This window comes from Protopterus annectens, chromosome 11.part0 (assembly GCF_019279795.1).
Source record: "Protopterus annectens isolate FY-2018-M chromosome 11.part0, PAN1.0, whole genome shotgun sequence".
NCBI classification, from domain to species: domain Eukaryota; kingdom Metazoa; phylum Chordata; order Ceratodontiformes; family Protopteridae; genus Protopterus; species Protopterus annectens.
The window spans coordinates 680,135,356-680,150,520 of NC_056745.1; the positions used below are offsets into that span (position 1 = coordinate 680,135,356).

General features: G+C 38.9%; 1 protein-coding gene across 2 annotated transcripts in view; it reads right to left on the minus strand.

The window, feature by feature from the left end:
• Positions 1-15,165, minus strand: part of GPR19 (G protein-coupled receptor 19) — a 399,152-nt gene that overhangs the window by 1,912 nt on the left and 382,075 nt on the right. The window lies entirely within an intron of this gene.

A 15,165-nucleotide genomic window follows, 5' to 3' on the forward strand; every position in this document is an offset into this window, starting at 1 on the left:
GTTTATATTTAAAATAGTATGTATCACTGGTACCTATCAATTCAATATATAATTAGCATTCAAGTAGCTACATTTTTTCAAACAAAACTGTCATTTTTTTTTTTATTTACGTTTTATATTTTGTTAGTCTTCGTGTTAAGTCTGTGGTTGAGGTCTTTGCCTGAAAGCTGCAAGGTTTAGTTTTTCTACAGTTTGTGTAATTTATTCTTTTCAGTGTAGGTTTTCTATGGGAATTCTGGTTTTCCTGCCCATCCAGAATACATGCTAGTTTTAACTGAATCCTATTTCACTGGATTTGTTGAGTAAAAGTTCTTTTTCATTGATTGATGAGTATTTTGTTTATTAAGCTACTGAAAAGTGCAACTAAAGCAATATCACAGGTTCATAGATATATACCAGGCTAATGACTACCAGGGCCTTTATAAGTTTAGCCATGCAACCCAACCCAATTACATCATGCTTCCTGCACAGTTGTGTGATACCAGAATCAGTGTATTGAGTGTTTTGAGGAGTGTGGGGGGTTCGGGAGGCTGTAGGAATACAGTATGCTGCAGAGGCAACAGTGGTCGATGACAGTGGGCTTCTGGTTCACTGGTGGGGTATGGAAGTTTCCCCTTACCTACATTACTGTCTGACCTCAGAAGTATTACATTTAGAGATGCAGTATGGGGGTAGTGAGAGCCTTGTGCCCCCTTTTTATGTTCATCATTGTTTTGTTAGATTCAGAATCAGTGTATTTTCTTCAATATAAGAGTTTCTGATTATGTGTCTACAAGCAAAGTGTATTAAACCAACTATCCATATATAAATATATATATATATATATATATATATATATATATATATATATATATATATATATATATATATATACATATATATATATATATATATATATATATATATAAACCAAACAAGCCAAACAAAAGGGAAAATGGGTCACACAAACAAAACATTCAATAAAATTGCAAGTAAAATCCAGCCTACCTAGAGCCTTCACTTTGTAATACCTTAAACCTCTGGTAGTGCAGGCCCATGAGATATATGCTAATGACCTTTTAAGACATTCCAATGTTTCAGCTACATGGCTTCTGAATTCCCATGACTTTTTACTTTCTGCTTATTTTTGAGTATATATAGATATTCAGTTCTAATCAAGATTCAGATAATCTGTTCACAATTAGTTCACAAATCATCAGAAATGCATTCAGCAAAGTCCAACTCAATTATCACTTCTCATCAAAGAACTACATATGGAAGACAGAAGTTGCCCAGTGTTGAACACATGGTAGTATTTTGAGAGGGACATTCAATCGGTTGATTTTGATGAAAATGTTGCAATGACCTGCAAGCTGATGATGGTAAAGTCATACATACATACATACATATGTATATATGGGTCTACTTTGACCCAACGAAATTACACTTTAGCGAAACTTAGTTTCGAGTGTCCGGTTTCACGAAAGTGCATTTATTTGAAAATGCACTTTTGCAAAACCGCAGTACACCAATGAATAAAAAAAAAAAAAAAAAAAACAAACACACTAAACTCACTAATGCAGGGGGGCAAACTCCCCTGCACTCCCCACCCTCGCTAGTAATATATACTAACTCTGAAATCGCACTACAGGGAAAAAAAGGGAATATTCCATTATCCTCACTGCACCACAATCTACAACATCAACCTCCCCTCCCATACCACTAAAAACATTGTACCTGCACCACTGCCCCAGGAATTCTGTTTGGTGTAGTGTAGTTTCACAAAAGTGCATTTTCGGATAAATACACTTTTGTGAAACCAGACACACAAAACTAAGTTTTGCTAAAGTGTAATTTCGATGGGTCAAAGCAGACCCATATATATATATATATATATATATATATATATATATGTGTGTGTGTGTGTGTGTGTGTGTGTGTGTGTCTGTGTGTGTGTTTGCGTGTGTTACAATACAGATATATATTGTAAAAATAACTAACATAAGACATAATTTTGAATTACACAGGTTATATAGCACAGATGTGTTCCTTCTGCAGATGTCCGTTTCACTCTGCTTATGACCACAACATTGTGTTGGCACATTCTGCATGTACGGCTAGCTGCAGAACTTTGAATGCTTTTTGATTCTCCTACTGTGCTAAACACACTCTGATTATCATTTGTAAAAAAAAACATTTGTGAAAGAGATACTGTTTTCCTTAACTGTGTACATTGCAGCCTAAAAAATTATTTTATGCCATAATTTGATGGATGTGGTTGCTGCCAACATTAAAGATTTTTGCAGAATAAGTGTACAAGACTGTGTTTTTCAGGTAGGCCTAAGAATGTCTATATGTTGCAACAGCAGAAATTTAAAAAACTCATACGTGCAACACAAATTCAGCTGAGCATTTCTAAATGAAATTATACATGCAGTAAATAAATGCTAGACCCTTTTAAATTTGTACCGAGACCCTTACAAAATCATTAGATACTGTTAACACCGGTTGCCTGGAAAACTGTAAACTTTACCCCCTACTAACCCCCCCCCCCCAGAACACTACAGTGCCATTGCTACCCTTCCAACTCTCTTCATATTACTTGAAATCTATTGGAGTGGGTAGGAGAAGCATATCTCAACTCTCACCTCCAGAATTAGAGACAAAGCAAACATAATTAGGTTAAAGGTGCGAAGTTAGGAATAATTTTAAAATGCTGGTACTATTGGCTTACAACTTCTGCAAATCATTTCCATTTTGAGGAGTAAAGGTGCAAAAGATTGAGAACAAGTTAGCGGTATCCATCTAAAATTTGTGCAGTTGAGAGACATGGAGGACTGTGGTACCCATAAAGAGCATGCTATGGACCATGTCCCAAATTTCAAGACTGTGCTTATGGATCTCATGGCATTGGTACAATAACACACAGCTCAAGCACAGCAGCATGACCAAAGTACCAGAGCCAGAGAATATACTGTTGGCCAAAATGTGATGCTGTTGCTTGACTCAGTAAGGTACAGGTAGCATGGGAATATTCTTTCATTACTGACAGAAAAGCAAGTTCTTTATATTTTATATGCCTGTGTGTGGGACAGGGTTGCAGTGGGTTGCACTGTTAATGTCTGGCAACAACAAGCTATAATAAATTAATGTGGCCATTATTTATTTAGTTGTATATTTATTTAATGTATTCATTCATTCTTCAACTCATTTGATCACAATCAGACATCTGAAACATAAACAATAAATGAAATAACTGCAACAGGGGCATGTGTGTGTTTGTGTGTGAGGTGCACAACCATGTGTGTGTGTGTGTGTGTGTGTGTGTGTGTTTGTGTGTATGTGTGTTTTTATGTCGGCTCCTGTGTATGTGTCAGTGGCTTGTACTATATGTATCCAACAGCAATTACTTTGGTCATTATTTGTTTATTTAATCATTTGATGCCAGGCAGTGTACACAGTCAACATAGTGGCGTGCACATGTATGTGTGTGTGTGTGTGTGTGTGTGTGTGTGTATACGCACACTCGGGGGTTGCATTAATTTCCACTGTATGTGTCTGACAGTAACAAGCAGAATTATATTACTGTGGCCATCATTTATGTATGCGTGTACGTATGTATGTGTGTATGTATATTATACTGTTCAAAAGTGACAACTGAGGTGTGCACACTGAATAAAATGGCTGCAGTTGGTGGGCATGCAGGCGGTCTATAGATGAAAGTGACTGATACCCTGCTGTCATTTGATCACAGTTAAACAGTTGTTAATTTGGCTTGGTAGGGTTAGCGTCTGTTGAATAAAACAAGCTAAAATACATTACTATGACCTGTATGCAGTTCTTATAGTGTGTTTAATTTTGCTTTTAATTATAATCTCAGTAATAATTGGAAATTACACTTAAGAATCATGGGTATAATTCTCAGAATTTATTTTGTGTTGGGTTTCATGGTATTATAGTAGAACCTACTCTGCTACCTCATATTTTTTCAGAGTAACTCTAGCTTATATTCTGAAGAAAAAGCAAAATGCTGGAAGACTTTTCAGCATGTGCAGTAGTGTATGGATGGTTATTTGTGTAAAATTGCAACTATGTCATAGCTGACCCTGCCCCCTTTCAGCTAGCCCCACTCATTCAGTTGCGTTTTGGAGCTTCCCACTTCAAAGTCACCAGCCACCACTGGCGTAGTCAAGTAAAAGAAGAATGAGGGAAAGGCAGTCCATACAGCCTACCTCGATCTGGCGAAGGCCTTTGATACAATACCCCACTCGGGTATCATTGAAAAACTCAACAGCTTAAATGTTAACCCATGCATCACAAGATGGGTTGCAAACTGGCTGAGTGACAGAACCCACAGGGTCAGAGTTGCTGGCGCCATGTCAGACTCAAAGCCTGTCACAAGTGGTGTACCACAGGGCTCAGTCCTGGGCCCACTCTTGTTTGGCATCTACTTTTCCGAAGTACAAGCAAACACAGGAGGGTTATGGCTGACAAAGTTTGCAGATGACTGCAAACTGGGCGCCATAGTAGAAAACACATCTGACACAGATATCCTTCAGAAGGGTCTCACAGAAACGGATAACTGGTGCCAGAGCCATGGCCTAAAGTTAAATGCCAAAAATGCATAGTCATACCCTTCGGGAAAAACAAGGTTACCCTAGCTACCAAATAGGTGGCAATCCACTGAGTACAGAAAAGTTATCAGGGACCTGGGGACCCAGGTTGATAGTAGTCTGTCATTCGACACCCATGTAGCTAAAGTAGTTAGGAAGACCTTCTACATTGCCCACCTTATCATGAAGGGATTCTCATCTAGATCAAGGGAGGTCATAGTCTCCCTATACTCATCACTCATCAGACCAATGATTGAGTACAATGCCCCATTCGAATGTATCTGACCCGACACTTGCAGCAGCTGGAGAGGCCACAAAAGTTCCTCACCAAAAGGATAAAGGGTCTCAAACATCTGTCCTATGCTGCCCAACTGAAAGAACTCCAGCTCTATTCAGTGCATCACCGCTTGCTCAGAGGTGACCTTTGCCTAACATACAAGGCCATGTCAAACCCAGATTTGATGAATATGCTTCACCTCAAAAATCTAGATCCGTCAGAGCCACAAGGGCGGAGACTTAAACCGACACGGCTATTAATAGGACGTGCTGGAGGGATAGATTCATCACCCAAAGACTCCCTATGCTGTGGAATAAAATCCCGGTATATGTGAGGCAGAGCACCTCGCTGGCCTTGTTCAAGAGAAATCTTGACCAATGGATGGGAGATCGCAGATATACCCCAGGGATTACCTCAGTGTCACTGCTCAACAGAGGCACAGCAAAATAATGGGTATAGTTCCCCATACTAAAGGGGTGGCGTAAGCCACAAAACTATGGGCTAGGCTTGTAAATGCCCTCGGGCAGATAGCCTAGTATGAACCTATGAACCTATGAACCTATGAATGTAGTATTATAACATATTGAAGGAGAACAGCAGCGAGTCATACCAGAGATAGGGATAGCTGTTAACTGTTTTTGGTGTGATAAGTATTACTTTTATATTGAACTCAAGTCTTAATGCCCCACTTAATCTTTCAGTAAATTGAATTTTTTTATATATATTTTGGTTGACAACATACAAGGGCAGGTCAGCCAGGGCAATTATAGACTTAAGTAGCTTACTGTAAGAGCAACCCAATATGACAATTTGGGGTGGGGGTGGTACTAAGTTCAAATCTTTGTTGAAACATATATTTGGTTAATGTTGTGCTCTTGGACTTTGACTAGGGCCTGTACTTGCAACAGCTGAGTCCTAGTTCAGGGAGTTAGTTCACATACTCTCTCCTTTTCCTTCTTCTAACAGTCAGTTCAGAGGATTATGGTTATGAATTGTAAATGAGCTATTTCCTGGGTAAAGTGTTTGGTTACCTTAGCTTTCATTTGCCTACTTTGTGACCTTAAGGGAGTTACTTAACCATTCAATGCTTTTGGAGCATTGCAAAACTGGACTTGGGTCTTAAATGCTCTCCTAGACTGTATGCCTATTAACTACTGTGAATCTGCATATCATATTAGTTTTGATTTTCCATAGTAGAGGAACATATCATTCATACAGATTGTAAATAAAATGAGACCTGATACTGAACCCTATGGTATACTTATGTTCACAGACAAAAAAGAAGACCACCTGACTGCCTATTTTCAATTGAGCTCATTCACCTGACTGCCTGTTTCCAGTCAGTTAGTTAGTAATTGTAAAATTGTTTTTGTGCACTGAGTCTGAAACCAAACTTATGTAGGGGTCTCAAAAACCTATTCTGGCAAAATGTGTCAAAGGCTTTAAAGAGGTAATTAAAATGGTAAGATGACCATGATGGTCCCTACCCCAGGCCAATAATTAAGAATCCTCAATCCTCACCACTGACACCGGTGAGGGATGACCACTAGGAACAAAAATGGATACACATAGTATTTCCAGATGCAGCTCTCTGCACCAAGCACAGTTTCACTTAAAAGCACACAGAGAACATATTCACATACTGGGGCAGGGTTTCCCCCTCTCTCCAAGCCCCAAACAAGACTCCACACTGACCACTTTGGAGCTCTGTGTCCCTCTTCCAAGTAGCTCACACACACACACACACACACACACACACACACACACACACACACACACACACACACACACACACACACACCAACACACACACACACCTGGTAAAGGATGGCACAGATTTACCAGCTATGCCCTCTCTGCCCAGACTATAAGTTAATTATTTTGCTACCAGTCAGCTACTCTAAGGCTCTTACAAGGGTCCCCAGTTATACTGAGTAAATATTCTTTTTCTACAGCTGCATAACATTCCTCCCTGAGTTGGAGTCTATAGCTAAGATACACAACTGGGTGCTTTTCTCCCTCTGTGGAAACCTGGATGAGTACAGCCCCCACCCCCTGGTTTGAAGCATCCACCTATGCAACAAATTATTTGCTGTAATCTGCATTGGCTAGCACAGGGGGTCCTCCCATAGCCCCTTTAAGATTTTGGAATGCCTGCCTTCTGCCTATCAGGTTTACCATGTAATTAACATCACTGACCTTCCTTATCACTTCAAGGGTCCCTCCCAAGCTGCGTGCAGCTTATTGTGTCTGACAGGAATGAGCAACATAACCTGCTGTCCCACAGCATACTCTTGGGCTCGAGCATTCCTGTCATACCAGACCTTTTTCTGCTATTGGGCTCCTGCCAGGCTATTCTGGGCCAAGCCCATGAGCTCCCTAAGCCTTGTCCTGAGGTTTAGGACATATGCCAAAACAGACTATTCGTGGAATTCACACTCACCCTCCCACTTATCATGAATCCAAATCTAAAGGCCCCCTTATCCTATGCCCATGCAGCAAGCCAAAGGGTGAAACACCTGTAGATTCCTGGGGTACCTCTCTGAATGCAAACAGCAGATGTGGCAAATATTTGGCCCACTCTCTCTTAAACTGGTCTGCAAATGCCTGTATCATGGACTTTAGTGTAGAGTTTAACCTCTCCACAAGACCATTAGTCTTGGGATGGTAGGGGCAGTCTTTAAGTGCTTCATCCCAAAGCACATCCACAGACAAGCCAACAGGTCAGACTTGAAATTGGCACTTATGTCAGTCACTTTTTCTCTTGAGAAACCTACCCTGCTAAAAGTCCCTAACAAAGCATTTGCCACCTTCTCTGCCTTGATGGAGGACAGACCCACCACCTCACGGTATCTAGTAGCATAATCTACTACAACCAGGATATACATATTCTCTGTGGAACTTGGGCTACTCAGAGGCTTTACAATATCCATAGCTACCCTCTGAAATGGTTTTTCAATCACAAGCAAAGGCATCAAATGTGCTTTGACCTTGTCTCCTGCCATACTACCTTTTGGCACTGCTCACAGACCTGCAGTACCCTGTTACATCCCTTGTAATCCCAGGCCAATAAAAGTTCTGCATACTATGTCTCTTGGTACGCTTTATGCCCATATGACCTGCAAAAGGAATGTAATGAACTATGGCAAGAAGTGCCAGACAGTAGGCTGTGGGCATTACCAACTGCTGCATTACCTCACCCTCTAGGCTTCCCTCAGGGGTCCACTGTTGGTACAGTAACCTTTTGTTCTAGTATACAGACTCCCCTTTTCCTTGAGAATCAGGTGCCTCCTTAGCTACCTCCCTCAAGCTGTGTAAGGTGGGGTCTGAAAGCTGAGCCTGTCTCAACTCTACCTTTGTGACCCTTCCCAGCTCCCTTTCCACAGAAAGCCTGGTATCTTCTGACAGTGGTACCTCACTGTCAGCTTGGGTACTGCCACTCACCTCTGTTCTGTGGTCACCCTGTCCATGGGAACATCTGTACCTACCAGCAGCTGTGGCTTATTTTCAGGCTCACTTCTACAGGGTAGCTCCCTCCCTGAAATAGCTACATCTCCAGCTCCAGCTTCAGGTATGGGGTCTGTCTGGGTTTCCCTCAGGCTACCAGACCCACACACCTGTCTCTAAGCCTGACAGCACATAACTACATGCACACAAGGAAATGTATTATCAAATCATTCCCTGTCAAGACATCTGCAGGGATATCTTCAAGCACATCTACCTGCTTGCTTCCTTTTCCACCCCCACAGTCAAGGTGAACCCTGGCCAAAGGTATTTGTAATGGGATTCCTTCTAAAGCTCTGACTGGAGAGAACTGGCCAAGAAAGTACTGCTCCTCTTGAACCACTGCAGGCTTCACAATGGTTATGTCAGAGGCTGTGTCTCTTGTAGCAGTGATCTGCCTAGCTTCCATCCACTAAGATAGGAAACAAACTCTGGTGATAGTGTGGTACCCCTGTTGTCTCCAGACAACTTACCACTGGCATGCTGTTATTCCCACTTGCTGGCTCCCTCACCTTTTGTTCCCCACCTTGCTTCAGTGGATATTTCTATGCTACATGGCCCCTCTGGTTACATTTAAAATATCTTACCCTTGATTCTGGCCATGTACCTGAACTAGTGGCTTCCCCTGTTACTGGTGGACTCTGTTGGCATGGTTTAGGCTGCCCACCATGGGTTGCCTTATATCCATGTGAGCACTGGGTATCTCCTTCGTATACAGTGGTGCACTGCTTGCTAAGTAGAGATCCCTTTTTCTCTCTAGCTCATCTGCAGAGTTACCCTCCCAGTCAGCAAACCAGATTCTCATGTCCTCAGGCAAAGTACTAAGGGCTTTTTCCCTCACCAAAAGGTCTGCCAGCCTTTCAAAAGTGGTGACCTGTCACCCACTCACCCACCTATGAAAATAAGTGCTTAACTTGGCAATATAATCATATACACTCTCATCTGCCTTGTGTCTATGCTCACAAAACTTTTTTTCTGTAAGCTTCAGGTGTTAACTTAAAACATTCCAATAAGCATGATTAAACTTTGTCATAGAAACAGCAGCTAGAGCTTTACCATGGAGTAAGGGGGTCAGGAAGCATACCCAGAGCCCTTGGTAAACATTATACTGTTTATATACTCTTTCAAATACATGAATGAAACTATCAAAATATCACCCACTGTAAACTGTGGAAGAAATTTACTGACCTTTATTGCCTCCGGGGTTTGGTTATTCCCTTTACCGTTACCTGCACAACCCTGATGAAGAGTCAGCATCCCCCTCTCATGTTGGCACTATTTCTCCTGTTCTTAGGCCTCCAAATGCAGCAGTCTCTCTGCTGATTGTAATTCCATATGTTTTGCCTGCACAGTCCCTCTGATGATTCTAATTCCAAATATTTGGCCTCCAATTCAATTCTCTCCAAATTGATTTTTAAGTCCTCTGAGGAAAAATTGAACTGTTATGTTTCTGAAGGCTGCACATCCCCAACACCAGACTAGTTGTCTTTGTGGTTGCTGGTCCATGCTGCAGCTGCAATTAAGGCTGAAATCATTTCTTCTTTAGTCAGGTTGGCATACACCAGTTCTTTGGCTTTGCATACCTTGGCCAACTGGTTCTTTGTCAGCTTGCCATAATCCTCTGCTGACATCTTTGCCTGCTTTCTCTGACTAAACTAACAAAAATAAATAAAACTGTTGTGAAAATGAAACTATGTATGTTTACCCTGTGGCTGCTGAGAGTACACACACCTTCAGTGACAACTGCCCACAGGCTACTGAAGTTCAATTAATATCCCACCACTGCTCACCAATATGTAACGGTCCATACTCCAAGCCAGTATTCAAGGAGCCTCAATCCTCACCACTGACAGTGGTGAGGGATGGTCACTAGGAACAAAAATGGATACACACAGTATTTCCAAATGCAGTTCTCTGCACCAGGCACAGTTTCTCTTAAGACCACACAAAGAACACACTCCCATTCTGGGGCTGGGTTTTCCTCTCTCTCCAGGCCCCAAACAAGACTCCACACTGACCACTTTGGAGCTCTGCGTCTCAGTTCCAAGTAGCTGACACACACACTTGGAAATTTATTTTCAGACACACACACACACACACACACACACACACACACACACACACACACACACACACACCTGGGAAATGCCGGCACAGATTTACCAGCTTTGCTCCATTTGCCCAAACTATAAGGTAATTTTGCTACCACCAGTCAGCTACTCTAAGGCTCTTACAAGGTACCCAATTATACTGAGTAAAATTAATACTAATACAAATGGTAGTGTTGACCAAAGAGCAAGTATTTCAGGAGCAGCCACAGTGTCACCAAATTAATATAAGTTCTCTCAAAGGTTAAAATATTCTCTAAAAGACCAGCCACAATGAAAATATCTCTTACTAATATCTAAAAAATCATTTTAGAACTGGTTATAAAATAACATCACATCTGGTCACCTGATGCTGGTACAATACACACCTAGAGCTTTGCTAAGATCTGTTGTAGCATCTGAAAGTTATAAAACAATTTCAAAAACTTCCACCCTTCCCATTTGGCAATTAGTTCACCCCTAAGGACAATACTATAAGATTCCTAGTCATGGTTTTTCCCAGACATTTTTGTCTCTGGCTGCAATCAGACTCATAAGATGAAATCTTTATAGCCTAAACCAACCCATTTAATTTTCAACCTATTTTTCAAAATTAGCTGGAGTGAGATTAACCTCTTCCCTTCCAGAATATTCTATTAAAACATATACATTTAATCAGTTATAATGTTACAGTTTGACATACATGTATATCTTTTTTCTGTCAAGCAGGACCCACTGTTGTTGTATTTTTAACACAAGCAACTTTACAAATACATTTTAACACAAGCACCTGTACAAATCAGTCTGATAGTCAAATTACATAAAATGCTTTACAAAACTCCAGCTAGCTATGATGCCATATGTCACACATGCACTGCCCTACTCTCCCTGGCACAGATAGCACTACCTCATATCATCACAACTAGATTTACCACAATCAAGGTGAATTTGGATAAAGTATCCCAGAACTAGGTGTGCAGTATCTGCTATGATTTGGAACCTGGAAATAACTGGGGTTGGGAAGTTAGCATAATGGTGAAGGAGTTTACCTCAAAGACACAAAGTATTTTTAAAATCTTTTTAAATAGAAATCTAGATTTTAAGCATTGGTCTTTTTTATTATTCACAATTGCATATACAACGAATAATATTAACACTTAATATTAACAAAATGACTATTCTCAAAGAAAAACAAAACTAATTTTTGGCATCAATTGATGGATTCTGGAAGGATTCTTCATATGAAACAACTTATAAATAAGTTTAATCTAGATAATGAACTGTTGTTGGTACTACAAGAAATAATGCAATGCATTTTAATTAAAACTGACTCAATGTATTCATTAACCAGGCAAATCATTCCTAAACTTATAGAATTTTTGATTATTATGGGTAATGAAACAGTTCGAGAAAAGGCTACCTTTCTAAAATATATAAATTAATTAAGAATATGAAACCTTATTTTAAAGAATTATTGGGATTATTATAAAACTATTAGTAACCATCATCTTACAGAGGATGATGATAAACTTATCTTAATTTCATCAATGCGAACTTCATTTTCACTATGGAATGGAAATTATTTTCTTGGAAATTTCGACACAGAATCTTTATTACACCATATAAAATGTAATTAATGTTTAATCAGGAAATAGGATGTTGGAGATGAAAGCTAAAAGTGAAAGATAACTGGCAACAAATGTTTTATGAATGTATCTTACTTAGACCATTCTGGGGAAAAAATAAATTACTTTTTCCAAACTATTTTTAATGACAATTTTCAGTTTACCAAATCATTGATTTTGTTTAATGTCCCAATACCTAAATGTATTCCTAAATCTAAATATTCATTACTTTGAATTTTATTAGTCATTGCCTGTAAAACTATTACTACAAATTGGAAGAGCGAGATTTCTCCTACATTTAAAGAATTAAAGAACATCACTCTCAATGTTTTTGGAATGGAAATAGCTACTATCAAGGCAATAACTGAAATAATCACTTATTATTATGCTTGGATAAAAGTCACAGAGATACTTCAAAGAATTGAAAGCAATGCTGTTTGAATTAGATCTTTAATCTGAAAAAAATATAGTGTAAATGTTTCCTTGGATACCCTTGTAAATAGTTTTGTTGCATTTTGGTTTGATGTGTTCTGGGTTTTTTTCTCTTCTTTTGTATGGTTGATTAAATTAACATGTATGAACCGATTTCTATTTAACATAATGTAATATGAATTAAAATTCAATAAAAAATACTTGATAAAAAAAGACACAAAGTACAGGCTGTGATTCTCACCTTTGAGGGGAAATTTGCTAGGCTTAAAATGGCCTTCAAGGGCAGCTAGCCTAGTACTTACCTATGAACTTACCAATATAAGATATTCTTACAGCTGATTAGGCAGTCAAAGAATTTCTTGTGTGTGCATGTTTCCCTGATTTAGTTAAAGGGGGATGAGTCACATGTTTGCAGACATAGAATTACTGTTTACTCCTAGGAAGATATGAATTCACTCTTCTGTTATGGTTCTATTGCTAAGCTTAGCAATGGGATGCAGCCTTGAGGAGTTCAGAATGGAAATCATCATGTGGTACCAAATTAGGATTTAGCTTCTTAAAAAGCTTGAAGACTTGAAGATGGTATACTTTTTTGGAGATAAAAGTAGTCTGGATTTATTTTCCAGTGTTGTAGTTCAAAACTGTCCAAAGAGTTTCTGCTTACCAATCATCGAGTATTGCCCCCAATCCTACAGTGTTTAGGCAAGTATAGTTTTTTATTTATTTATTTTTTATTATATTTTCGAAATTTGAAACCTCGCTCATATGGTGTCGACCATATGGTGTTCGATGTTTGAAACTTTCGAAAATATAATATAGACCCAAAACTTTCATAGTTTGGCTTTGTTGAGGAATATCATGACTTTTTTTTATCTTGATAACTTCTTTGAAAAAGGTCACCAAAATCCAAGATGAAGGACTTCTCCTCCAAACTATCTGGACTTGGCCATAGCACTTAATATCATTCCCCATGCTGGCATCAAAAATAACTGAATCCACTTAAACATCAACTCTTTTGTGATTTGGTAATTTGTTAACTGGCTATGAAACAGCACACACTTGATCAAAATAAATGGAACCATCTTCAAAAAAAGCAAACTCTAACCTGCAGCATCCCTCAAGGTTGTGTCTGGACATCTCCTATTTGAAATTATTTCTCTGCAGTGCAAGCAAATTCTAATGACTTCTAAATTTGCACATAATTGCAAGCAAGAAACCATCCTAACCCCCCCACCTCAAATTCATTATACTCCAGCAGGACCTTGATCACACTAATAACTGGAAGTCTAATCATGGTCTTTCCTAAACTCAAAAAAAATGCATAGTTACTTTTGGTGAAACTAGCACTCCTGCACAATATCCCATAAACGGAACTCACCTTAAGCTGTACAGTATGATACAGCATTTATGAACTTGTGTGACAAAAGGATATACTGCCAGCCCAGCTATCAGGAGTTCTGTAAATAATTATATGTCATTTTTGAATATCAACATGATTCATATGCTTGTCTTACAAATGTATTGGAACTGTATGTCATATAAGATGTTTTGTACAGACGTGTGCTGAAGAGATATGTTGTAGAGTACTCAGCTTAGAAATGTGTCCACATTGTACCCTACTGGAAGAGAACAGAAATGTACATAAAATATTGTAAATGTGTAAATGTATATATTTTAATAGTGGAAACTCGAACATAGAGGGTTAACTTGCAAAACATCAGAAAAAAATACTTTAAATTATTTTATAACTGAGCCATAAAAGATGGTTTAAATGCAGCAAGGAGACAGGATGTCCAAAACTAGGGACTCCAACAGTTAAATAGCAGTTCTAGTGGGCCTGATAGATCATGTTTCATGCTATTTAGAAGGCATCCTGGGATAGTTTCTGGGCCCATTGATACAGTGGTTTTGGCCTTAGAGACACTGTTAAGAATCTGTCCCTAGTGATGGCAGGGGGAGTTATATTTGATGGTATTTCCTGAGGGAAGGTTGATGAGGACAGAGGGGTAAAGTTGGAGCTGAATTTGTCGGCCAGTAGGTTTGCTATATCTTCTGGCTCATGAACCTCCATAATAGAGTAATACCACTCCTGAAGTAATGACTAAAACCTTTGTAGGAGCAAAAGAACAGGCATATCCAATGAGATATAAATACTTTAGTGAAACTTATTATAGCTTCAACAAAATTAACACCAAGGATTAAGGGCTTTCGTTCCACTCAGGGGACTTCATCAGAATGCCATTATTTAACCTCCACTTCCTTTTATATCACAATTTCCACTCACTTAAAAACAATTAATTTAAAAATCAGAAGACAAATATTTAAAGAGACATGCACACTCCATAAGGCTTTACAGAAATGATTTTTCCAACTTGTAACACCCATACTTGTAAAACCCTTAACATCCAAACTAAATTAAATTCATTAACATAACTAAAATGTATGTAAAATCATTTCTCTTAAAATATTCCCTTAACATATCCTACCTTCAGTCAATAAATATATTAATAGATATGTGTTAAAATAAAAATGTAAATTTAATGTACAATCCATATAAAACCTAAAGCATGTATTAAATATATTTATCTTTTTATTGCATTTTCATGGCTCTTATCTTAAGTGCTGGTTGCAAAACTACGCTATCATTT